We start from the raw sequence: 24215 nt of genomic DNA, 5'->3' as shown, positions 1-24215 counted from the left end.
CCCTGCGCCGGGTTCCGTGCTGAACATGGAGTCTGCTTAAAATTTTTTCTCTCTATCCCTTTCCCCTGTTTGCGCACACACTCTCTAAACAAGAGTATATGTATATATGTATATGTATATGTACATACACATATATATACACACACACACATATATACACACACGCATATACACACACACACACATACACACACACATGTGTGTGTGTGTGTATGTGTGTGTAAGTTGTAAGGTAAATAAAATGAGTTAGTCATCAGACTAACTGCCCAAAAGATTGATTTTTACTAATTTGGGGAATGGAAGAATAATCATAGAAGAGGTAATAAAAAACACATTTGACTGGTTGTCATGTATTACACAGTGAACCAGGAAAGCTATTGTACTAAGTGCAGGTAAGATGTGAATGACTAAATGCATAAGTGAAAACATTGAAAATGAGAGATTTGCTGACAGAATGAGTGAGGGAGGATTGAGTGGGTGAATGAGCTAAAATTCACATCTATACCAAAAGCACTCTGACATTTTGTTGCAAGTTCCCGGTAATTTACAGGTGATTTCTGCAAATGTCAGAAATACATTGCTCAGCCTTCGGATTACTACCAGGTGACTAAAAAATCGAATGCCTACATGAAATTCTGAATATATCTTTACCCAACATTTAGAAACCATACCATACACTTTAAAAAGAGTTCAGGGAATAAACACACCCACTTTAAGCATGTTTTAAATAGAGGAAAATGGTTATTATGTATCAGTACCATCTGTGGCTCAGAGACCTAATATTCCCTTACTTGTCCTCTTCTCCATGTTCTCTCTTGCTTATTACCTATTTTTACTGGTTGGTGTCTCCACCGTATCATGGTAGAAAGGAGCAGAAAAGTTCAAATTAGTTCATTTTTCTGGCTACTAATGAACTGGTTTAATATTTGATTAGGACGAGGTTTGAATTGAATTAGAGATTTCAGTTATTCATGCCACCTCTGATTTTTGATTCCAGGGAAAATGAGAATTAGTGAGCTGTGTACAAAAGGGATTATAGCTCTATTAAGTAAGGAGCTTAATGTTCTAAGTTCACCTTGCCACAGATGGTTTAAAAATGCTGCGTATATGTGGCACATTATTTCCCACTATAGGAATACAGAAAGTGTATATGTTAACCTAATATTCCATATACCATGCAAGAAATGCTGGCAGCTTAATATTTTTCAAAAGTTTGGAAGATCTGGAAGTAAATTAAAGTTCTGAGCTAAATAGAAACAAGACCTCATATATTTATTTTATAAAAGCGGACACATCTTCAGTCCTGATGCGTAGATCAGGTTTCTTTTTATGTTTTTTTTTTTTTTTAACATTTATTCCTTTTTGAGAGTTAGAGACAGAGTGCGAGCAGGGGAGGGGCAGAAAGAGAGGGAGACACAGAATCCGAAGCAGGCTCCAGGCTCTGAACTGTCAGCACAGAGCCCAGTGTGGGGCTTGAACCCACAAACTGTGAGATCATAACCTGAGCTGAAGTCAGATGCTTAACCGAGTGAGTCACCCAGGCGCCCCAGGTCAGTTTTACAGCCTGAAAGGACCTAACAATGTCAAGCTCCTCTGCATAATTAACTTATTATATGCAGTATTTGGCAATCTAGGATGTCTCAGGAAATTTTTTATCGTGGTTGGTGTCGATAATAGAATAGGAAAATCAGTTCATTCAGTTCAATTGAAAAGACAGCACCCATGTGCCCTCCGTGGTCTCAGCATCTGGGGAGAAGTTCCGTCATCAGCTCCAGCTCCTGGGTGCCCATGAGACCAACTTGTCCTTTATCTGTGCTGTTTACGATAGAGTTTCTGGCTCCTGCTAAAATCTAGGTTGAGTTCCCTTTTCTTGTTTGTGCTTCAGTTTCTCAAGAACTTCTGTAGGTAGTTCCCTGTATTCAATCCCCCATTTCCTGCAGGGATCTTGACTGAAGAGTGGGGGGCATCAGTGCGGGGGGGGGGGGGGGAGAAGAACTGTCATTATTGGCAGGTGGTGAGTGAGCATTGGGGGCATAGGAGGTAGCCAGATGGAGTCAGGTCCAGTCAGTGAAACCTTGGTTTGCCAGCATAACTCATTCCTGAAACATGCTTGGAATCCAAAGCACTTGTATACCAAAGTGAGTTTCAAGAACCATTGGCTCAATGGTGATCATGTGACATTCGGTGTCACATACACTCATAGTACAAGACGTCGTTTGATTATCAAGTAAAAAGTTACTCAGAATGTTTGCTTCTCTTATGGAACACCCACAGAACAATTTACTCTTGATCCAAGGTTTTACTGTGTTCGGGTTTGTTTATTGAAAAAAATTCTTTTGTAACATTTATTCATTTTTGAGAGCCAGAGAGAGACAGAGCATGAGCAGTGAAGGGGCAGAGAGAGGGAGACACAGAATCCAAAGCAGGCTCCAGGCTCTGAGCTGTCAGCACAGAGCCCAACGTGGGGCTCAAACTCACGAACTGCAAGATCATGACCTGAGCCGAAGTCGGTCGCTGAACCCACTGAGCCACCCAGGCGCCCCTGTTTGTTTATTTTTAATCTCCAATCCATTGCGGTCTGTTATGTGCATATATACTATAAAATAAAATATAAGATCCCCGCAACAACAAATTGCTCTAAAAGTTTCTAAACTCCAGCTTTTACTTTCTAACTTCGCTTGTCCCAGAACAACAATAATCAATTTACAGACGACTGCTTGTGGGTCTACAGACGGCGCTCTGAATGCACTAGTCTGGTAGAGAGCTAGGAAAAAGAAAAAAAAAACAAAAAACCCTATTCTGAAGATCAGAAACTGAGGTGGAGGTCGGAGATCAAAATTCTGGAGTCCCTGACAAGTCAGCAGTAGTTGGGGACACGGAATTGGAAAACAGCGCGTGGGAAGAAATAGAAACAGAAGTAGAAACAGGCTGGGGCAGAACATCCGTGAGCACCACGATGCGGCAGATAGTCTGAGAGAAACAAGAAGCAAAGTTGGGGAAGAGAGACCCCCAGAGGAGGACCGGAAAGCGTAAGCCCCACACCAGGCCGTTTGGGTCCACTGAGGCATTCAAGAGGCCTCTTGTTCAGTGTGCTCTACGATTAAGGCAGGTTGTGATGCATGCTTGCACTCTCCGAAAGTCAAACGTTGACATCCTAACCCCCGCCCCCCCCAACTGATGTTAGCACTAGGCATGGCCTTTGGAGGTGATTAGGTCATGAGGGTGAAGCCCTCATAAATCGGATTAGTGCCCTCATAAAAGAGACTCCAGAGAGCACGGTGCTCCGTTTCTCATTCTGCCATGTGAAGGACACAGTGAGAAGATGTCCGTCTACGGACCATGCAGTGGGCTCTCACTAGACATTGAATCTGTTGGCTTCTTGATCTCAGACTTCCCAATCTGCAGACCTATGAGAAGTGAATTTCTGTTATTTATAAGCCATACAATCTCTGGTAATTTTTGTGATAGCAGTTCAAACAGACTAAGACACAGGAACATCAATGTGTTACGTGTTGTAGAGAGAATTCCGTCTTTCGAAATACTTGGAGTAATGGACTTGAGATATTCAATCACAAAGAACAGTGTCTTCATTGGTGATATGAACAAATATGTGAAACATCAGTGCTAACAGAACTTTCTGCAATGACTATGGCAATGTTTTTTTTATCTGTGCCATCCAGAGGGGCTGTATGTGGCTCTTGGACACCTGAAAAGCGGCCAGCGTGACCGCAAAACTGAGGTCTTCGTCCAATTCAATTTTAACTCATTTACATTGAAATGGGCACATGTGACCAGGCACTATATTATTAAGCAGATGACTCACAGGCAAGTTTTTAGAGTAAAAAATATATAGGCTTTGAGGTCGGGTCACATAGACCAGCCTTTAAATCCTTCGAATATTAACTCTGTGACCTTGGGTATGTCACTGACCTTCCTTGGGCCTGAGTTTCTTGTTCATAAAATGGGGGTTATAATATTTATGCTCAGGGGCATTGTTGCAATTAGAAACGAGGCTTGTAAATTGCCTAGCACAGACCACATATTCGGTAAACGATAGCCGTTACTAGTATTAAATGATGTAGGTCAGTATTCGTGAACGTAATTCAATTGTGTTGATTTCTCCGATCATCAGCCTGAACATGTAATAAACTGTGAAATATGCACTAGGTGATAACCCTGGGGCTGTTGCCTCTGGTGGAGTAACCTCTTCCTGTAACAAAGGACGATGTTTTTCTCGTTAGTGATTCTCTTATCTCTGGCTGGCTGTGAGCTGTCCTTTTTCAGTGTGATTGCTTCTGGCAAATCCTAAGGAACAGTCCTCACTGCTTTTTCCATAACCTCGGAAGAACTATACAGGCTGTTCAGGAAAAAAAGGCAAATTGAGCTTGTTCAATCAATAACTTTAATTTTACATATAATTCTAAGTCAATGGAGTCCGATCAGATGGTTTCTAGAGGTTGTTTTTTGCCCCCTGTGGGATGAAGGGCACAAATTCAGAGACGTGATTTACTTTAAATTGATCATTACAACCTCTCTCGGGAGAAGTCCTAAAACAATATACGTGCCCGTCCCTCCTCCCCCTAATCTGGAGACCGGGCGTTGTTAGGAGCACTCCAAGTGCTCCTAACCATCTGTTTCATGGTTTGAAAATTATTGGTGTATGCCATTTTTCTAGGGTAGGCTCTGGACAGAGGGGAGCCCAGGTTACATGAGAGATTTCTGCGCCACTCTAGGGTAAGGAAATGGCACAGACATCACACGGACCAGCACAAGGATGGGGAGGGACTCTGAATATCGGGCTGAAATTTTCCCTTGGGGAACCATAGCCAGTCATTTGAACAAGTGTCACTCCGAGCTGGGCCTGGATTCTAGAACTTTCCTTTCCTTTTCCTTTCCTTTTCCTCCTAGGCTTCCTCGTCATGTTTCTGGAGATGGTTCACCTCCTTGCATTGTCTTTCTGTGGGGCTCAAACCTACGTATGGTATGCTGTAATTATTAAGCTTCTGGGATTTCATGCATGAAATTTCACTAGTTATTGACATGGCCAGGTACATATCCATCTGAAGGAAAACCAGCGAAAACTCTTTTCCCTTTTAGAAACCACTCGTGCAATCAGAGGCTCAGAGCAATGCCTTTGGGTCTGTCCCACCCACTTTCTTGCCACCCAAACTCCTACTGTTCACGGTGACCTGTGAGTAATGGTTAAGCGACATACAGATTAGTGTATGGACGCTCGTTAGGGTACCAAGCCAAATATTGTCACATAGTTTTAGAGACAACAAGTTCTGTGGAACAAAAGAATTCCAAGCATAGGCCAATGGCCCACTTCTCCTGAACAATACGCAACACAATAAAATTCCAGCATGACGACCAATTTCGCCAGTCCCTGAATGTCTGTAACAGGCCCTAACATTTTCAATCCAGGAAAGAGGAAATGTCCTACATCAGCAAAAATAGGGGATTACGGAGGCACGTTTTACTGGACTGACTGACAAGACAAAAAATTTGCTGGGATGTTCTGGTTTAGACATATTAATATTTTCTCTCCGGTTTTCTAACCACATCTTGTATTAACTTTTGGTTTTAAGGAGGGCAATGTGAAAATGTTAAGTCTGCACTGGGCAACGGTAATACCTTGCCCAGTAATACTGAGAACCTCAGTCCTATTACAAGTTAAGACTTAACTACCAAGTGACCTTCTTGGCACCTATTTTATTATGAAGGAGCAATTTAGGTGATCGAGAAGCTAGGATTCATTGATTACATTCCTGATCTTCAGAGCCTGGCTCACGTGGGAATCTTTTACGGCCTTACGAGTGAGTATTTTGGAAAGAAACCTAACTCCCAAGAAGCTAGAAGGACAATTTATGGGTGCATTTCCTCAGAAATCCAGGGTTTTGACTGGTTTCAGACATGGCTGCCTGGAGGGCCTCATTAATGCCATCACTACTCTTCCTGTCTTCATTGCTCAGGTGGCTTTCTTCTTTTGGCCTTACTCTCTAACAGGCTACCTCTGTCTTACATGGCACTGTCTCAGAAGCTGTCATATCAACTCCGAAAAAGCCCCCCCCCCATCTTCCCAGATTAGATCCTCTGTATTTCCCCTCTTTCCTTTGTGCCCACAGGATGAGAGGTACTCTCATTGGCAAGCTTGGGTCACGTGCCTCTGTGATGGCAGGGAAGGTCTCTCCTGCACAGTGTAAAGGAACAATTCCCTAAAGGAAGAGGTCGGGGCAATGAAGTTCATTTTTTTTTTTTAATAGCTTACCTTGGGATGAGAGAAGTCAGTTCTAATGTGCTACACAAAATAACTTTATTCTGCCGTTACATGACTTTTGGACACGGCGTGATGTGTGAGCATCACATGGAATGCATTAGCATGGCGAAGGAAAGTTCCGTTCAAAACCCAGTATCATGTCACTCGCTTAAAATGGTTCCCTTGTCAGTAGCCAAAACTTGACGCTGGAAGTCTGAGTTTCATTTGTTTGATCGTTTCTGACCTGGAATGCTACAAGTCACACAGTTCAAATACAGATGATCTTTCTGAGCAAATGGGATGAACATAATTTTATTTCAAACGTACAAAAGGTATAAGGAAATCTCTGCTAAATATTCTAGAGAAGTAATTATGTTGTGAGTTCGTATCTCATTCAGTCGTTTGGATAAGTAGGGATTTCCTCTATTAGAGTTCCCAATAGCAAACACTAAACTGGAATGTGCTCGGTATTCCTAAAACAACAAAACCCTCAGAAAACCCAACCAAGTGATTAAGCGCATCGAAAGAAAAAGCGTTTATTTACAAGCCATACATGATGAACATGAATCATCATACACCCTGAAACACTGAGTTAATTTGGAAACATCAGCCGGCCTGCACTCTAGGGGCAGTACATCGTGCTTGAGATTTTTAAAATATTCTTTACTGTTTCCTCCAAACATTTTTTGGAGTCTGAAAAAAATGCCTTGAGAAATTAAGTCTGCAAATGCTCAAAGCAGGCTCCCCAGAGTGTATGCAAGTGAGCCCACGGAAAATGTCAGGCACCGAGATCATCTGGATGGGTTGACTACCAGGTGTGGTTACCGCATTCACAAAAGGGACTCCAGGGTCCCCCGCGCGCGCCGTGGTCTAACGTGGGGCTTCCCGGCGGCAGCGGAGACCCTGTGGCTTCTTCCCCTCCTCCCCACCCCCCCACGGGGTGGGAGCGGCGGTGGGGGTGTGGAAGGGGTTTGGAGGTGGGGCCAAGGAGGGAGTGGGGGAGGGGGCCGGGCTGGAAGTGGGCGTGCGGGAGGGGGCGGGAACGGGGAGGGGGTGAGGAGGGGCGGGGCGGGGGCGGGGCGGGGCGCTCTTTAGGGGCGTGCACACTCCACAGGGACACGCGCTCTGGGCCGCGGCAACTCGCTCCAAGTTCCCTCCCTCGCGCTCCGCGAAGCCCGCCTGAGCCCTCCCACTCGGTGCAGACCGAACCATCGCGGCCGCCGCCGGCCGGGCCCTCCACGGCCTTGCGTCCCGGGCCGCCTCGGCTCGCGCGGGCAGCTCCGTATCCGTGGCCCCGCGGAGGCGGCGCGAGGACTCGGCGGCCCCCGCGGCCCGCGCTCGGCCCTCCGGCGGCGCCGGCGGCCCGGACCCCGTGTGTGGCGGGCCCGACCTTCCTACCCGTCGTCCCCGGGAGCTTGGCGCCCGGCCGGGGACCGCACCGCCCGGGGCCGGGGAGCGCGGCCGAGGTAAGGCCGGGCCGGGCAGGGGCTGGGGGTCGGGGCGGGGGGCCGCGCGGCGCCCCGGCTGCGGACAATGCGGGAGGCGCGCGCGGCCGGAGCGCAGCCGGGTCCGCCCCCGAGCCTCCGCGCCGCGCCTGGCTGTCCGTCCGGCCCGGTCCCGCAGCCGCGCTGGCCCGGACGGACCCCGGCCGGCGGTGTGGGCCGCGAAGGGGGGAGGCGCCCGGCTGCGCGTCCGGGCTGGGCGGGGAGGCCGGGCAGGGGCGCTGCGGAGCCGGGCGGGCTTGCGGGGCGCGAGCGGCGGGCTCCCCGAGCGCGCCTGCTGCCTGCTGCTGGGGGAGCGGGCAGGCGAGGGACCGCGTCTCCTCGCGGGGTCTGCAGCCTCCGGGGCTGAATACTTGTTGGGGTGGGGGGGGCGGGGGGGTGTGTCTGGATCTCCCGATCGCCGGCTGGGCCATTCTGGCAAGAAATGCAGATTCAGAGGCTCTGAAAGTTTGTATTTGGTTGCCCCCTCCAGCTCCACCCGTGCCTCCCTCGTCTCCACTTTCTTTGAAAGCACACAGATTCGAGAGGGAATGAAAGTATCCTTGGCTCACTCGTGCCCCCGTCACCCGGCGGAGCTCATAACTTCGCAGCACAGCGCGTTGCAGACTGTGGGGAGGCGCCGGTGCCCGCTGCCCAGCCTGGTGCCCGCCGATTGTTGTCGGAGCGGGAGCAGCGTGGTGGAAATGGCAGTGACAGTGGTGCCTCTGCGCAGGCTTGCGGGGACGGTGGCGGGGTGACTTTGCCGTGTGCTTCAGTTACTCGGGGAAAGTGGAAGGAAAACACCTGGTGCCCGGCTTCTTAACCCTTTCAAGTTGTGACTCGTTTCGTGAGCCGCAGAAATGGACGGGCTTTCTTCGCTGCCTGAGATCCGGGCAGACTGGGTTCCCCCCCCCCCCCCCCCGCGGCCATGCCCTGTGCAAAATCTGGCACACATCTGTGACAACATTGCATGGCTGGCATTGTAAGGACTGCAAACTGGTCTGTTTTTGAGAAGGGGAATGTGGGAGTAGACTAAGCGTTTTTGCAATATCAATAATAAGACTTTGCTTTTCCCCATTTCCCTTGTTGGTGTCGAAGATACCTATTCAGCCTTTCCCTCCGCCCCCCCCCCCGCCCCAATTCACACTTAGAGTCATTCTATGGAAAATACCTGTACTAACTTGTATATATTTTGTGACATCACAACCCCTGGTCATTCAGATGAGCTATTTATTAATAAGCATAATTATTTTAACCTAAGGGCGAGGTGACGATAAGCCAGAATTCTTTGTCCGTAACATCCCCACTGATTTATCCTACGATATTTCTGGTGCTAGTATGGATCTTACAACAGTAAAGTCACTAATTGAACAGGGAGGTGGCCGTGCTTTGTCAACCTGATAATCGGTAAAGCGCTTTGAGCAGTGCCCGAAACCCAGTGCTAGGTGAGTATCACCCTACTTTTCTTTTTTTAATTTTTGTTATCGGTCCCTGTGTTTTTCTGTACAGTTGTTTTTGGTTTTAAAATGGAAGAATTTCTAAGGCATGGTCTATTTTAAGTACGTGGTTTAATTTTAGATCAGAATTGAGATCGGGTTGTTGTGTTGTTGTGACTGACGATCTGTTGTGTGTTTTCTTCTGCACAATAAGGAGATCTGTACGGGCCAGCACATAGTCCTGAACAGTCCTATATCCAGGTACATTTCAGAGTAAGGAGACTTAATTATCCTTAAGGGCCTAATTGAGGAGAAGCCTGGCCATTGGGAGAAACCCAGTCTGGACCCCGTTCTGAACCCCCTCGTTCTCTAGGTTGACAATAATACTTTCATTTGTACTTTTAAGAAGCATATTGGCACAACGGTTAGGTAACTCCCGCTGGGTCAAAAGGGAATAAAATACAAATGTGTGCCCTGTATATACATCACCCAGATCCTGTAATTCTTACTTGTACTTTAAATCTCTAGAGCAGCCTAATTAGCTAACAGAAGAAAAATTAAAACGACTTACTTGCCGAGTGTCTGTACCCAAACGATTACGTTTGCTACCTAGATATTTTAAAAGGTTGTCGGAAGTGTACATTCATTGTGAGGTTTTCTCCCTCTGCCCCCAGCCCTTTTAACTTTGAAATGATAGCTCTCTCTTTCCCAAACAGTTTACTTAGCTAAGCAAAGGCATGGCATTAACTCTTGGGGCCCTGCCATACCATAGCTGCTGTAGACACAGTGTGGCAGGTAGGTGGAGCTGTGGATAATGCTGGTATAGACGAGGCACATTTGTGGTCCAGGAGAATGGGACGGATTAATTTAGTAATCCCATTGTTTGCCCTCTCCCCAAAATGTACTCCCGCCACACCGATCCTGTCTAACAGCCTCCTTAGGAATAAACTCTGTAAAAAGTCTGTCCTTTGTATGTCCAACTTTTTTAGACTGTTTACTTGGCCACATTTTTCTCTCTGAAAAGCCATGGTATTCCAGGTGTTACGACGAACGGTGCTTGTAAAAATCTTATTTGATCGACCGTACTCTTTACTCTCATTTTTTTCCGTGATAGGATAAGGTTGATTGTTCTGAGCCCAGAGGATCTCCAAGTAACCTGGACTTAAAAAAAATGTTTGTTAATTTTTAATTTTAGATCAGGGGAGGGGCAGAGGGCGGGCGGAGAGAATCTCAAGCAGGCTCCCTGACAAGGGGTTCCGTCTCACGACTGTGAGATCATGACTTGAGCTGAAATCAGGAGTCTCACGCCTTAACCCTCTGACTACCCTGACACCCTATAACCCGGACCTTTTTTCAATACTTAACTTTTAAGAGAGAGAAACAAATGATAAGAAACCCAGTTACGTCATGAGTTGATTTAAGAAAACAGCTTCTCAGGGCGCCTGGGTGGCTCAGTCGGTTAAGCATCCGATTCTTGGTTTTGGCTCAGGTCATGATCCCACGGTTCATGAGTTCAAGCCCCACACTGGGCTCAGTGCTGATGGTGCAGAGCCTGCTTGGGATTCTGCCTCCTTCTCTCTCTGTCTCTGCCCCTCCCTCTCTCTCCCTCTCTCTCTCTCTCTCTCTCTCTCTCTCTCAAAAATGAGTAAACAAACATTAAAAAAAAATAGAGAGAGAACAACTTCTCATTTATTCTCGTTTTTACCAGTTTTCTGACTCCCGGTATGATGCAATGAGAATTGATATGCAGGACGAAGGATCTGAAGCTCTGCAAAGCCATGACTCATCCGAGAAAAAATGTATCCATTCTATTTAGTACGGCACCAAGGGTAGCGAGTGAATAAGAGGACTCAGAAGAAGAAGGCTTTCTGGACTGTAATCTGAGTTGTCTCTGTGGGCCGGCTCGGGGACCGGCCTCGTTCTGGGCAGTTGACAGCGTGTTCTCTTTCTTCCAAAGCAGGATAGTTGTTACCTCCTTTCTGCTGGTGACGCAAAGTGACTGGGTGAATCACTGTGGTTTTACCCCTGGGCTGTGTGTGCCCCGGAGCCCCTGAATCTTTCCACCACACCGAGGGGGATAACCTCTGTCTTGGAGGTGCTCCCCTACATTCTTTTTGGGTCTGATACCAACAGATCTCTTCTTCATAACCAAGTGACATGCTTTGAAGTTCTTGAGCAGTGCTTAGTCATTAAGGGGTACAAGGCAGGAGACCTGAAGCTAATTTTAGTGTTTAGAGGCCACCTCTTAAGATTTGGCAATACTTTATTAAAGCCTCCTTATTTTAAGAGGGTTGAGGAGAAGGATGGCAGGTTTGACTTTCTTGAACTATGTAAAGGCCGATGCACATGGCCTAGAGGATGAAGGGGTAGTGTTAGGACTGTTTCTGGCTTTCTGGCTCAGGGGATCTGGTGAAAGTCTTAGCCTCCTTGAACCCCCACTGACTTTCTTTCCCTTGGGTTAAAGGACCTTTTTTTCATTTTGATCACTTAAAAACATCAAATGATCAAATACGTTATGGTGATGAATGAAACGTTGGATGAACACTTCTTTCAGTGTGCTCATTTTTTTCAACCTGACATTTTAGCCAGAGCCTAATTTCATGTTTCTCGCAGCCACTAAAATGGACATTGTTATAGAAATACAAAGAAGTCGTCTGGGGGAATTGTTCAGAAGAGAACACAAATTCTGCCCAAAATGTTTACCAAAGAAACTAAAGGTAGCGTTGATTCTGAAGTTTGGATGGATACGTTACAGGATCGTCCGGCCCGGAAGATTGGGGAGAAAGTAGTAAGAAATACAATTTTTCTTTGTTTGTGTGTGTCATCATCCACACAGGTAACTGCAGATAATTAAGGTATGGGCAAAGCTTCAGAATTTCTGCAGAGTACATTTTCCTCCTGTTTTTAAGCCTGGGTTTGTTTCTAGATGATCTTTTGTAACGCAACATGAATGACCTTACGTCATGTATCTTCCTTTTCTGACACGTTAGATTTCCTCCTTCTTGTGAGAAAGGACGAATGTAATGTTTACATTTTTAACATTGAGTCTCATAAAGAGAATTCAGAAGACCACAGCATTCAAAGACATAAGACTCATTTCTTCGTTTTGTTTTGTTTTGGAAACTTTAGTAGTTAGTAGATGAAGCAAATTGCTTCCTCTTTCCAGTGTATGTTTGGTGATAAAAATAGTGACCATGTGGATGATTTAAACAATTTTAAACTGGAACTGGAGCTAAAGCTGGGGTTTAAAATTGTAAACACTTTAGAGGGAAGTTCAAAGGTGAATACTGAGCAAAAGGAAACAATATGTCACTTGGCCGACAGGTTTTCTAGAAGAATTATAAGAATTCTGTGGTATGTTTTATATATACATCCGAGCAAAATCAATGGGTTTTGAAATTATCCAGTCTAGATAAAGCTTTTAAAGATACAATTTAGAAACATATGGGAAATTTCTGAGTGGTTATCTGGGAACGCAAAGCATTTGCTCCTCATAAGCCCCCTGGAAGTTTATTTCTTTCTTTGTTTCTTTCTCTCTCTCTCTCTCTCTCTTTTTTTTTTTTTTTTTTTGACTTTTCAGGAAGAATCACAGATACACTTCAAAATGATCATTGTCAGCATTTTTTTTTGGTCCCATTGGCTGGAACTTAATGAAAAGGAAGTAACTATGAGGGGCGCCCCGGTGGCTTAGTCAGTTAAGTGTCCCACTCTTGATTTCGGCTTAGGTCATAATCTCACAGTTTGTGAATTGGAGCCCTGCCCTGGGCTCTGTGCTGACAGTGGGGATCTTGCCTGGGATTCTCTCTCTGCCGCCTCCCTCAAAATAAATAAATAAACTTAAAAAAAATTAAATAGTAACTGTACACATAAATGTAGCTTAGTAATATCTTCTATTATGGTTATTATGTTAAATGGGTATTTATAGAGTATCTTTTGTGCACCTGCCTGGGTACTGGGGATAAGCAGTGTCCAAGGAAGACAAGGTTCCTACCTCTTTTAGGCTTTATGGCATAAGTGGAAGCAAAAGATAATAAGATAAACAAACAAATGAAAAGCCAGTTTAAAGCAGTAGTAAGTTCAGTCAGGAATGACAGTGACCATCTGAACTGGGCTGGGTGGTCTGGGAGGGCTCCAAGAAGGATGTTTGAGCTGAGCCTTAAGTGAAAAAAAAAGGCGGGGGGCAACCTCCGGAAGGTCCCTGGGGTAGAGAGGGTGGCTTGTGCAAAGGCCCTGAGGCAGGCAGAACCTGCATTTGTGAAGAACGGGAACTTGCAGCAGAGGGACCAGGTCAGCAGGGCCTCGAAGGCCATGGAGGGGAGAGTTTCTGTTTATTCTAAAGTCGTGGTGCTGCTGGAGGGTGGGACGCAAGGAGGACCAGGCTCCGGCAGCTCACGTGGCTCACCTTTTGGAGAATGGACTGTTGGGAAAGAGCGGAAATGGGGAGTCAATGAGAAAGCTGTTGTGGTGACCAGCCAGTTGGGCTGGAAGGAAAGAAAGGAGATGAGGGTCGGGGAACCTGATATTGGCACCATTTTGAATGTCTCCTAACCTAACCCACTGTTGATCTTAAGATGCATCGTTATCGTATGGCACGCTAAGAAGAGAAAACATACTACCGGTTAAACTGTGACGCACCACCCGCTGTGATATGAATCCTCATTTCAGGTATTAAAATGGGAAAACAGATGTGTCTTAGAATCGGTGAAATAGGGTACATTCTGGAGCTCACGCTGAGAGGGCCTTGCTGCTTTCTGTTTTATTTCTATTTGCGTATCAGTGATACAAACCGAATCCTGTTATTTGGAAGGACCTGGGCGGGAGGGGGGGGGGGGTCATATATAGTGGAATCCCCTACCTCAGGATTGGAAGCTAGACAATTGCATCCGGTGGAAGCAGTCTTTCTGATACTTTGAAAACGTGTAGAGAAGGCATTCACAGATTCTTTTGCCCCCAGATGCACAACAGACTGTTAGTGTCAGAGATAAAGGAAATTGGGACGGCCCAGATTCGTCAGATTCAAGGGGAGTCACAGACGCTGTGTGCACATTCAAAACGGGGTGGCAGAGCCCTTGGGAATCACAAGCTTTATTTCTGTTACACTGGGAGCAAGGCAGGGTGAGGGCAGGGTGAGGGCTCGGTCAGGGCCATGCGGATTCGTGGCCAAACACTTAGCTGTAAGCCAGCAAGTGGTGGAGCCCGTGACCGACAGACTGAGACGAGGTTTTATAGTTGAGTTTTCCTGGGTGCGGAGATCGGCTCTGTGTGAACTTGAGCGAGTTGTGGAGGCTTCTGGAACCTCAGTTTCCTGATCTGTAAAACGGGGATAACGTATAGCATCGGATTGCCGTGAGGGTTAAGTAAGATGATGCTGCCCGATGCCTGGTGCTCCACAGAGATGAGTTGCTGTTACGTGTTACTGTCTGGTAGATTTCGTGCCTTTTTCCATCTGTCTCTTTTTTAAATGTTTATTTATTTGAGAGAGAGAAAGAGAACGTGGGGCGGGGGGGAGAGAGAGAGAGAGAGAGAGAGAGAGAGAGAGAATCCCAAGCAGGCTTCACTCCATCAGTGCAGAGCCGGGGCGGGGGTGGGGCGGTGTCAGACTCATGAACCATCGAGATCTTGACCTGAGCCAAAATCAAGAGTCAGACGCCGAACCGACTGAGCCACCCAGGCGCCCCCGTCCATCGCTCTTGTATGTTCTCATCACACGGGTCACAGGACGAGGGTCACGTTTCCAGAGACTCACCCTGACCGTTGAAGCTGAGGTCGCCCCTTCTCCGACAACCCTTCTTTCCCATCGTCCTGCCGCATTTTCTGCCCAGCCCTCATGCCTCGCTGAAATTGTGGGATTTGTTTACATATTGAAAATACAGTTTCCAGGGTGAGAGGGATGCTGTCACGGAAGCTGCTGAATCCACGGAAGCTGCTGAATCTCCTAGTTGGCCGGAAACTGTGCTAGGCACCTGGCAGGCTGTCCGACCGGGGTGTGAGCTGAGGAGGTCCTTGCCTGTGGGACCTCGAAGGCCCTAAAGTCTGAGATGCCAGCTTTCAGGCACCTAGTCCCTCTGTAAAAACCACAAGAGCAAACACATAGAGAAATGCACCCGCCGTAAAAACACAACCAGTGCTTGGGAAACTGTGCTGGCCATTCCAGAAGCCTGCCCTGACGTTGTGGCCACAGCCATCAGCCTCATAGACCTGCCCGCTCAGCTGCGTGGACTGTGGGCTATCTCCCCTGCTTCTGAGTTATATTCAGTTACTTGTGATGCCCCATCTCATTACAATGACTTTGGTTGGGGCATTTTCATGTTGTTTGTATTTTGCAAAAGGAAATTATTTGCATATTCTTTTCCAGGCTTTTAATCTTGCTTGTTGATTGCAGTCTTTGGGTGGAGTTTAGTGACTAATATCAAAGGACTTATTTTCAAACCTCCGTGCAGACACTCCACCGTCGTGGATGTGTGCGCATATTTATTCACATACACATACGAGCTCTTTCTTCCCTGGCTACCAGGGGGTCATCGCTTCCACAGTGGGTCAGAAACAGACTGTTGGAAACTAGGAACTCAGACGTGCTGAGAAATACCAGTGAATCCTGACAACGCTCTGTGTCTTGACTATGCGGTCAGAACAAGGTGAAATGGGAAAGCTCATTGTCCTCTTGACTGTGAGTTGGGGATTTAAAAAATCCTTTTAATCTGTCCCCTGGCCCGTGCTCATTCCAGTGATCATTCATTGGAATGTTGTGATTTTTCAGAATCAGATGTTATTCTTCCCAATAAATTTTGTTCTTGTGTAGTGACCATGAGAGGAGAAGAGAGATCTTTGTGTCGGTTCTGAATATGGCCGCTCATGGGTGCGATACCTCGCTTTTGCGGGCTTTGGTCCAGCCTGCAGCGCGGATCGGGTGTGTGACCACGTAAACCTTCTCCTAGTGCTTTGGTCAGCGTGGCCACCATCTTTGAAGGGATCAGCTAGCTGTCTAGCAGCTCAGGTATTTAATTTCGTGGAGATTTTATTCTTTTTTTTTTTTTAACATTTATTTATTTTTGAGACAGAGAGAGACAGAGCATGAATGGGGGAGGGTCAGAGAGAGGGAGACACAGAATCTGAAACAGGCTCCAGGCTCCGAGCTGTCAGCACAGAGCCCGACGCGGGGCTCGAACTCACGGACCGCGAGATCGTGACCTGAGCGGAAGTCGGCCGCTTAACCGACTGAGCCACCCAGGCGCCCTCGTGGAGATTTTATTCTGTCTGACTCCTGTTAGCGGATTGAAATGTATAGCTCTTGTCGGGGGAGGAGTTTTCCAACCACACGCATCTGCATCTCGTGGTAAGTTGAAATACGTATCAACGTGTGTTGTTTGGAAATTGGTGTTACGTGAATATTCCACCGAAGCGATAGGAGTTGATGTGAGGCATTGAACGCGAGGCATTCAGCTATTGAAAAGCTCTCTCTGCCCTTCGGACCTTTCCCAAAAGGTGTTTAGGTACCGCGAGTTAGCGATTGAGAGACGGCATCACCGAGACCTTGTAAGGTCAGGACACCAAGACGTGATGAGACGTGTTTATACATTTGGTGTCCGAAATACTTGAATATCTTTATTTTAATTTGGACCTTGTATTTTATCAGATGGTGTGTTTTAGTCATACAGACCTTGTGTTAGTCAGGATCCTCCTGAGAAACAGAATCGATAGGTTGCTGTCTCTGCCTCTATCCCTATCTCCGTCTTTTTTTAAGGGAGATTTATTATAAGGAAGTGGCTCGTGCGGGTATGGAGGCTGGGAAGTCCCAGATCTGTCACCTGGAGCCTGGAGACCCAGGGGAGCCCATGGTGTAAGTTCCAGTGTGAGGGGAGGGCAAGACGATGTCTCAGCTCACAGAGTCTGGCAGCGATCAGATTGTCCCTTCTCCCCTTTTGTGGTATTCAAGCCTTCCACAGACTAGATGAGGCCCACCCGCGTCGGGGGGTGGGGCGGGGAGGGCAGTCTGCTTCACTCAGTGGACAGGTTCAAGTGTTAATCTCACCCAGGAACATCCTTCCAAGCACACTCTTGCTTAACCAAGTATCTGGGCACCTGGTGGCCCAGTCAGGTTGATGGGTACACTTCTTTAGGCCTCGTGCCAGGCCACTGCCTGTTGCAGGAGAATGGAAGTGACCTCAGTGCTGCTTTTGACCTTGTCCGTCCTCTGAAGTGTCTGGGTGCCCGTGCTGAAATTGTCCGTGTGCTTTGCAGATGGGGTCCCGTGCACCCCAGCGATGCCTACGTGACATGGGGGACGCAGCATCAATGAAGCAAAGGTTCATCTTTTTATTTTAGGAGGAAAAGAAAGCTTAGCAAACGTTCATCTTTTTATTTTATTTTATTTTTATTTTTATTTTAGCTTCATCCGTTTTCTTTTTTCCATCACTTTTCAGCCCCTCTATCCCGTCTTGGAACAGAAAGTCATATAAAGGGAATATGATGTCAGCAGGCATTTTTTTCCCCTTGCATTTTGATAAGTGAAGGAGCAAAACTCCTGTAAGAAACTCCCCTCTCCCAATAAAAGGGTAAATTCCTCAAACCTGACATAGCAAACATAGTCGCAAGCAAGACAACTTTTGTCTGTGCTCATAGCTTTTTAATCGATTAGCCGATGCTTTGTGGTCTAATGAAATGACAGCGTAGGAATCATGAAAAGCTTGTCTTCGGAAAGGGGTGAATTCTTTCCCCTGCATCTGAGCTGACGCTGACATCAGGAATGTGCCCCGTGAGGGAGAGAGGCCTTCAGATGGATGGTTCTTGCCAGCTCATGCGTAGCATCTTAATACTGAAGTTAGGACCCTGGTCCCCTTTGACATCCTCTCTGTCCCTGAGTCTGAAATATCTCTCCTGCTTGCCCGTCTCAGCATTCTTTTTTTTTTTTTAAGTGTATTTATTTTGAGAGAAGGAGAGAGAGAGCATGAGCAAGTGGGGGAGGGGCAGAGAGAGAGAGGGAGAGAGAGAATCGCAAGCAGGCTCCACACTGTCAGCATGGGCTCATCCCATGACCTTGAGATCATGACCTGAGCCGGGTCAGAGAGTAGGATGCTTAGGTGACTGAGCCCCCTGCCTGTTTGCATTCTCGGTGCATCTTCCACCTCAGTCCATTCCTTGGCCATCTTCTCCTTTCTGTTTCATGGCCCTGCCCTGAACCTTCTTCCCTTTCCTGCCTCTCTTGTACCATCTCCAACATTAGCCGAGGTATCCGTCTGTCACCTTGTTCACCTGCTCCAAGCCCGGACCGCATGCTCAAAACAAAGTCTTATTAACATGCCATTCCTGTTCTTCCCAGTGTGGCGCCCGTGTGCCTCTGGCATCTCTCCGCATTGCACCTGCTGTTTCTTCTGCCTCGGGCGCCCCTTCGCCTCCGCTCTGCTTCATGCAATCCTGGCCACCCTAAAAGGCTTCTGTCATGTCTCCTCTTTAATTATTTTCCCTGACCACATATGGTCTGAATGAAAAAGGGCAGAAGAAACAATCATGTTTTTTACGATGTTTAAATAACTTGAATGCAAGGGCATAAAGGTAGATCTCTGCCTCATGACTTATTCTTGTGAATATCTGCTTCAGCCTTAAGCTACCTGAGTGGTTTTGCATCTCAAGATTGAGGTGAATGATTTCTCAGATGCCGAAGGACTTGGCGGCTGAACTCAAGGCATTACTCTTGGTAATAATCCCGAGAGATCACGGAGAAGACGAGAGGTGCCAGGATCGAGATAAATGCCCTGGTTTTTCAGAAAGTGACAAGAGATTCCAGACCCACACTGTCCAATATGGTGGCCACCCATGACTCCTGAGCACTGGCTGTGTGGCTAGCATGACTTCAGATATCCTGCAGGTGTGATATCTCGGATTTTGCAGATTTCGTTTGAAAACAGAATGCAAAATCCCTCATTAATATTTTTCATATTACAAGTTGAAATGATATTTTGGATTGATTGAGTTGAATAAAATATGCTGTCAAAATTAATTTCATCTCCTTCTTTTTAATGTTTAATATACCTACCAAGAGGATTTGAAATGACATATATGGCTCACATCTGTGGCTTGCATTATATTTCCATGGGAGGATGCCGTTCTAGACTCTACAATTCAATTATTTTACTCCCTATCCTTGGCAGTGTTCTAAAACATAGTGTTAAGCAGATGGTTGTGTACTCGCAGGGAAGGAAAGAGTCATAACTGAAAGCAAGAATCGTTTCACGAAGAACAAATCATGCCAAGCTAACCTCATTTTTTTTTTCATAAGGTTACTAGCCTAGAAGATCGGAATGATTCTGTAGATTTCTATTTGGCTTTCTGTAAAAACATTTGAAACATCTCCGCTGATCGGCTCGAGAGCAACATGGAGCCCATAGAATTGTGGTTGATTGCGTGGCTGTGTCTGTAGCTGGTTGAGCTCGGTTCTCGGAATATCTTGTATTGATTGTGGTGTCAGGAACAGCTGGGGATGCTCTCAGGCTTCCCGTAGAGCTTGTTCCATTTGGGTGACACGAGGGAACATAAACGAAGGTCGTCTGTGAAGAGGTCAAGTTTGACCAGGTCTGAAAGGAGGCATGCCACACCAGCCACGTTCTGCCGAACGGTCTGGATCCCATTCAGCGAACACATTTATTGAGTTTATATGTGCTCACGGCGCTCCGTTGAGTGCTGAGAATAAAAATTAATAACACATCGTCCCTAACCTCAAAATTTCCTCTGGCGAGAAAGAAAACCTCCAATAAAGTCGCACACTCGCTGGTAACACATTGGTAGAGGCATGTGTGTGTAGGCACCTCACCTCGGCGGCCCCAGAGAATGGCGTAGTATTAATTGGTCTGAAACTAAAATCGTTATCCTTAACGCCTCATATCTAACATATATGGCACCTTCATTTAGGAGAGGGTTTTTTTCCCTAATTGGTTTTATTTCTATTCTTCCAGCTTTACTGAATTACCATTGACAAAGAAAAATCATACATAGGATATACAGCGTGAAGTTTTGGCGTAGGTATGCATTATGAAATGGTGGCCACAGTTAAGCTAAGTAACACATCCACTACCTCACGGAGTTACCTTGTGTGTGTGTGTGTGTGTGTGTGTGTGTGTGTGGTGGGAACATTTAAGATCTACCCTCTTAGCAAATTTCAAGTAGACATCCGGGTTCACCGGGCCCATGTACTAGAGTGGGTCCTTCAAAACTGTTACTTCTCAAAGAACATTCTGGCTTTGCTCGCTAGGGACAGAAGCGCGTAATTCTGCCTTCTGGCCGGGCTTTTGGGACTTCCGTTGAAAATTATGAACCGACTGAGCTCTTAACAATCCAAGAGGCTTATTTGTCGGGGAAGATTCTTCCACGATTTACGGAGCCCCTCCGCTGCTTTGGTTTTGTCAACTTTGACCTTCCACGTAGGTGGCGCTAGGCAGCAGTTGGGTGGCCAGGAGTTATCTTGGATCCTTTTAGAATCATCTTCCTGACAGCGTGGCCCTCTTGTCCCTCCTGCCCTCTGTTTGGGTTGAAGACTATTCCAGAGGTGGCCATGATATCTCCCTCTGTGTTTTGGTGGACACGTCAGTAAGTACCTGTTGCACTGCTATCAGCCGGGGTGTTCTACACTTTACACACTTGAAAATGCATCAGAAACATGTGAGGCAAATAATTTGATCAGAAACAATAAACTTGAAGCAAAATTTAAGCTCGCCTATAGCGGCTTAGTAGGAAACTATGCGTAGTGTTTCTCTGTCTTGACCGGTTTCTGTGCTTTAATTTTCTCTAGGTTCTTAAACTACCTGGTTCCCTCTGATGACAATTTTTCTTAAAGGTATCTCACATCTTTTGTGAAAGAAGGCAGGGTTCACGGTAAAACCAGAAGAGTTTTTAATGTCATTGTTGGTCTATAAGTTGGTTGTTGAAAATCCTTTGTATTCGGAAGGTAGGAGTTACCTACGTGACCTTGTTGAAACTTGCGTACTAAATATTTACATTGGGGCGGTCAGGTGTTTAATTCTTTATCTTTTGTGGGTGTGAAAAATATTTAGAGGTCATTTCTTTTTCCCCATCCCCAATTACAAGTTTTATGGAGTCCTGTGGCAGAAAATTTCTTCCAACTTAATTGCCTCTTGGGTAGAACATCTCAAAGGGGGGTTCGGCGATGTCTCTGGGCCACGAGCAGTGCATCCTCTGGGAGGGTGTGGTGACGGGAGCGTGAGGCAGGCATACCCTTGGGATCCTGTGCCTTGGGCGGGGGGGGGGGGGGGCTGGCGGTCACCTGAGGTTACCCATTTCTTCTGACAACAACACTGCTGTGTTGGTATTACTATGGTCCCGCCTACAGGGACACTGGGGCCAAAAGGTAGCACCAGTGGCATCTTCAAGTCACTGGGGAGTGGAAAAGCTGGTATAGAGCATATGCTCAGTGGGCAGAAGGAGGCGTTCCTCCCTACCCCCCCCCCCAGCCTACTCTTCCCTTTCCCGGGGTCGCGTGTCTCATTTCCCTGAGGTGGCAAGGTGGAGTGAACATTCCCACATTTGCCTTCTCGGGCAGGTGCCTCCCTGCCTGGAGCTGTTCTCAGAGCTCCTGCATTTCACCGTCCCCTGGGATGTCCCTTCTGCCAACCCTGCTTCCCCCCCAGGCTCGAGAGGGATTGTTGGTGACCCTCTGATGGGTTTTCCTGGAGCACCTTCCCACCCAGACAGGCTGTTTTAGAATTAGATAGGGTGCAACTGAGACTGACTGGGCTTTACTTAAAGATTTCTTTCAGTACCGCAAATGAAGGCGAATACCTGGCGTTTCAGAATCTTTACCTATGTATATCAAACATGAAATATAACAGCAAGTGCCGAGGCCAGTGTAAGAGGATGGGGGGGGGGTTGGGATATCCCAATGGCCGTCCCCCGACCCGCACGTCTCGTCGGATGGAGATGGGCTACTCTCCTGTCCAGACGCCCAGCCCGGCACATTTCTGGGCTCAGCACACAGTAGTTGACTATACTCGAAAAGCCTCTGTGGGGTGGAGGGATTAGTGACGGCATGCTCTGCCGATTGCCCAGCCAAGACCCACTGGGGAAAGTGATACGGAGGCGGGTTTCAACTTAATGAAGGTCACAGCTGACCCAGATCGGAATGGGCTGCCGTATAAAGTGGACTTTCCGTTGTTGGGATGGGGAAGTGGGGGTTCGGAGGGAGCTGGGCAGTGGGCTTTCTGTCCCCTGCGCTGAGACCCAGGTTGTTTTCATCCTGACTTCCCAGCTTCACCCACAACCCCCATGGCTGTCGCCATTTCTAGCGGCATCTTTTTGACTTCTCATTTTGGGTTTATTTCATGATGCCTCGCAAGCTGAATCTGCTCCACGGTAGACTTAACAGAATCTATTCAGGGCACTCTCTCAGGGGCACGGTGTTGGAAAATAAGGTCACATCTCTCTTTAACACCAAAGTAAACTGATAACTGCTTGTAAGCAGAGTAGGAGAGGGGCAAAGCGGCTGGCCTTCAGTTTGGGGCATCTGTCACCGTGCTGGAAACGAGACTGGAGCTTGTGTCTCCTGGGATCAGGGATTTTCTGTGCATCAAGATCCCGGCAGCCGCGGGTGCAGAGTTCTCTTGCCTTCCAATCTCTCTGGCTTGGCAAGTGCCCAAGCAAAACGGGAACTACTGGGGCTGACTTGGCGAAACAGCTCTTCCTCGAAAGGGCCTTCCTGGGCTACCTTCTTCGGGTAGGAATCGGGGGGCACTGCGGAGTTTGCTGGTGACAGTGATGCACACAGGTGGCTGTGGGAGCCCTGGATCTGGGTCAGTGACTCCAAAACAGCAGACTTACCTAGAGGGTTAAATACAGATTGCCAGTCGGCTCCCAGAGTTTCTGATTAACAAGGTCCAGGGAGGACCTGAGAGTTTGCATTTCTAACAGGTTCCCTGTGGATGCCGAACTGCTGATCGGGGTGAAACCCTCATTTTAGGGGTGCATGGTGCTACCCTGAGAGCCCCCGGGCACAGTAAACTTTGCAGGATCCTGGGCAGGAGGGAGGGAGGGAGGCTCATGGAAGGTGGATGTCTTGTGGGAAAATGCCGCAGAGGGCGGAGTTACAGACGTTCTCCCGACAAAGATCTGCCTTATCACAGGCTTTCATTTCTCATCAAGAATCTGAAACAAAGCTCATAATTTTTAATGTAACACTTCTGCTTAATAAGCTGTGCGTATGTATGTTTTCCCCTAACCATTCTGCTTCCGTCTTTAGTCTGTGTGGATACTCACATTTAAAATATCAGTTGAGGGGTTGCCTGGGTGGCTCAGTCCGTTAAGCGTCTGACTCTTGATTTTGGTTCTGATCACGATCTCAGGGTTGTGAGATCAAGCCCCGCATCAGGCTTTGCGCTGGGTATGGAACCTGCTGGAGATTCTGTCTCTCTCCCTTCTACCATTCATGCTCTCTCTCTTTCTGAAAAAAAGAAAAAGGAAAAGAAAAAATTATCAGTTGAGTTATGATTTGCTTTTCAGAGTACCGTTTATTCAACATTTTTAGACACTTGGGAGCAAGACTATGATAAAACTGTGTATTATCTTAAAATAAAAATAATTAATGGAAATCTGGAACATATTCAGCTTTCATAAAATATTTTTAAACGTAGTGATTCTGAGGTGTTTTCGTTAACATAAAAACTTTGAGCCACAAAAGTGTACTTACTTCCTTAGGTTTAAAAAAATGTTTTTATGACAAAAAAAAAGGCACCTGGATGGCCCAGTCAGTTAAGCATGTGACTCTTGATTTCGGCTTGGGTCGTGATCTCATGAAATTGAGCCCTGCTTTGGCCTCTGTGTTGACAGCATGGAGCCTGCTTGGGATTCTCTCTCTCTCTCTCTCTCTCTCTCTCTCTCTCTCTCCCTCCCCCCTGCCCCCTCCCCTGTTTATGCGTGTGTGTACGTGCACTCTCTTTTTCAAAATAAATAAATTCAAAAAAATAAAAATAAAAAATTTTTTTACAAAATGGTATCCTTTTCTTGGGAGTGTTTTTTTTTTTTTTTAGCTGATAAATTTGATGT

General features: G+C 46.8%; 1 protein-coding gene across 5 annotated transcripts in view; it reads left to right on the top strand.

The window, feature by feature from the left end:
• The first annotated feature begins 7624 nt into the window (after positions 1 to 7624).
• Positions 7625 to 24215, top strand: part of FAM110B (family with sequence similarity 110 member B) — a 145161-nt gene continuing 128570 nt past the window's right edge. For 4 of the 5 annotated variants that reach the window (XM_030303695.1, XM_030303696.1, XM_030303699.1 and 1 more), the window contains exon 1: positions 7625 to 7722. The gene's annotated coding sequence lies outside the window, so the exon portion shown is untranslated. The remainder of the gene's footprint in view (positions 7723 to 24215) is intronic. The other variant, XM_030303697.1, reaches the window with a different exon arrangement.

The sequence above is a fragment of the Lynx canadensis genome, chromosome F2 (genome assembly GCF_007474595.2).
Source record: "Lynx canadensis isolate LIC74 chromosome F2, mLynCan4.pri.v2, whole genome shotgun sequence".
NCBI lineage: Eukaryota > Metazoa > Chordata > Mammalia > Carnivora > Felidae > Lynx > Lynx canadensis.
Note: the sequence above shows the minus strand (reverse complement) of the source record. Positions and strands in the feature narration are given on the sequence as shown.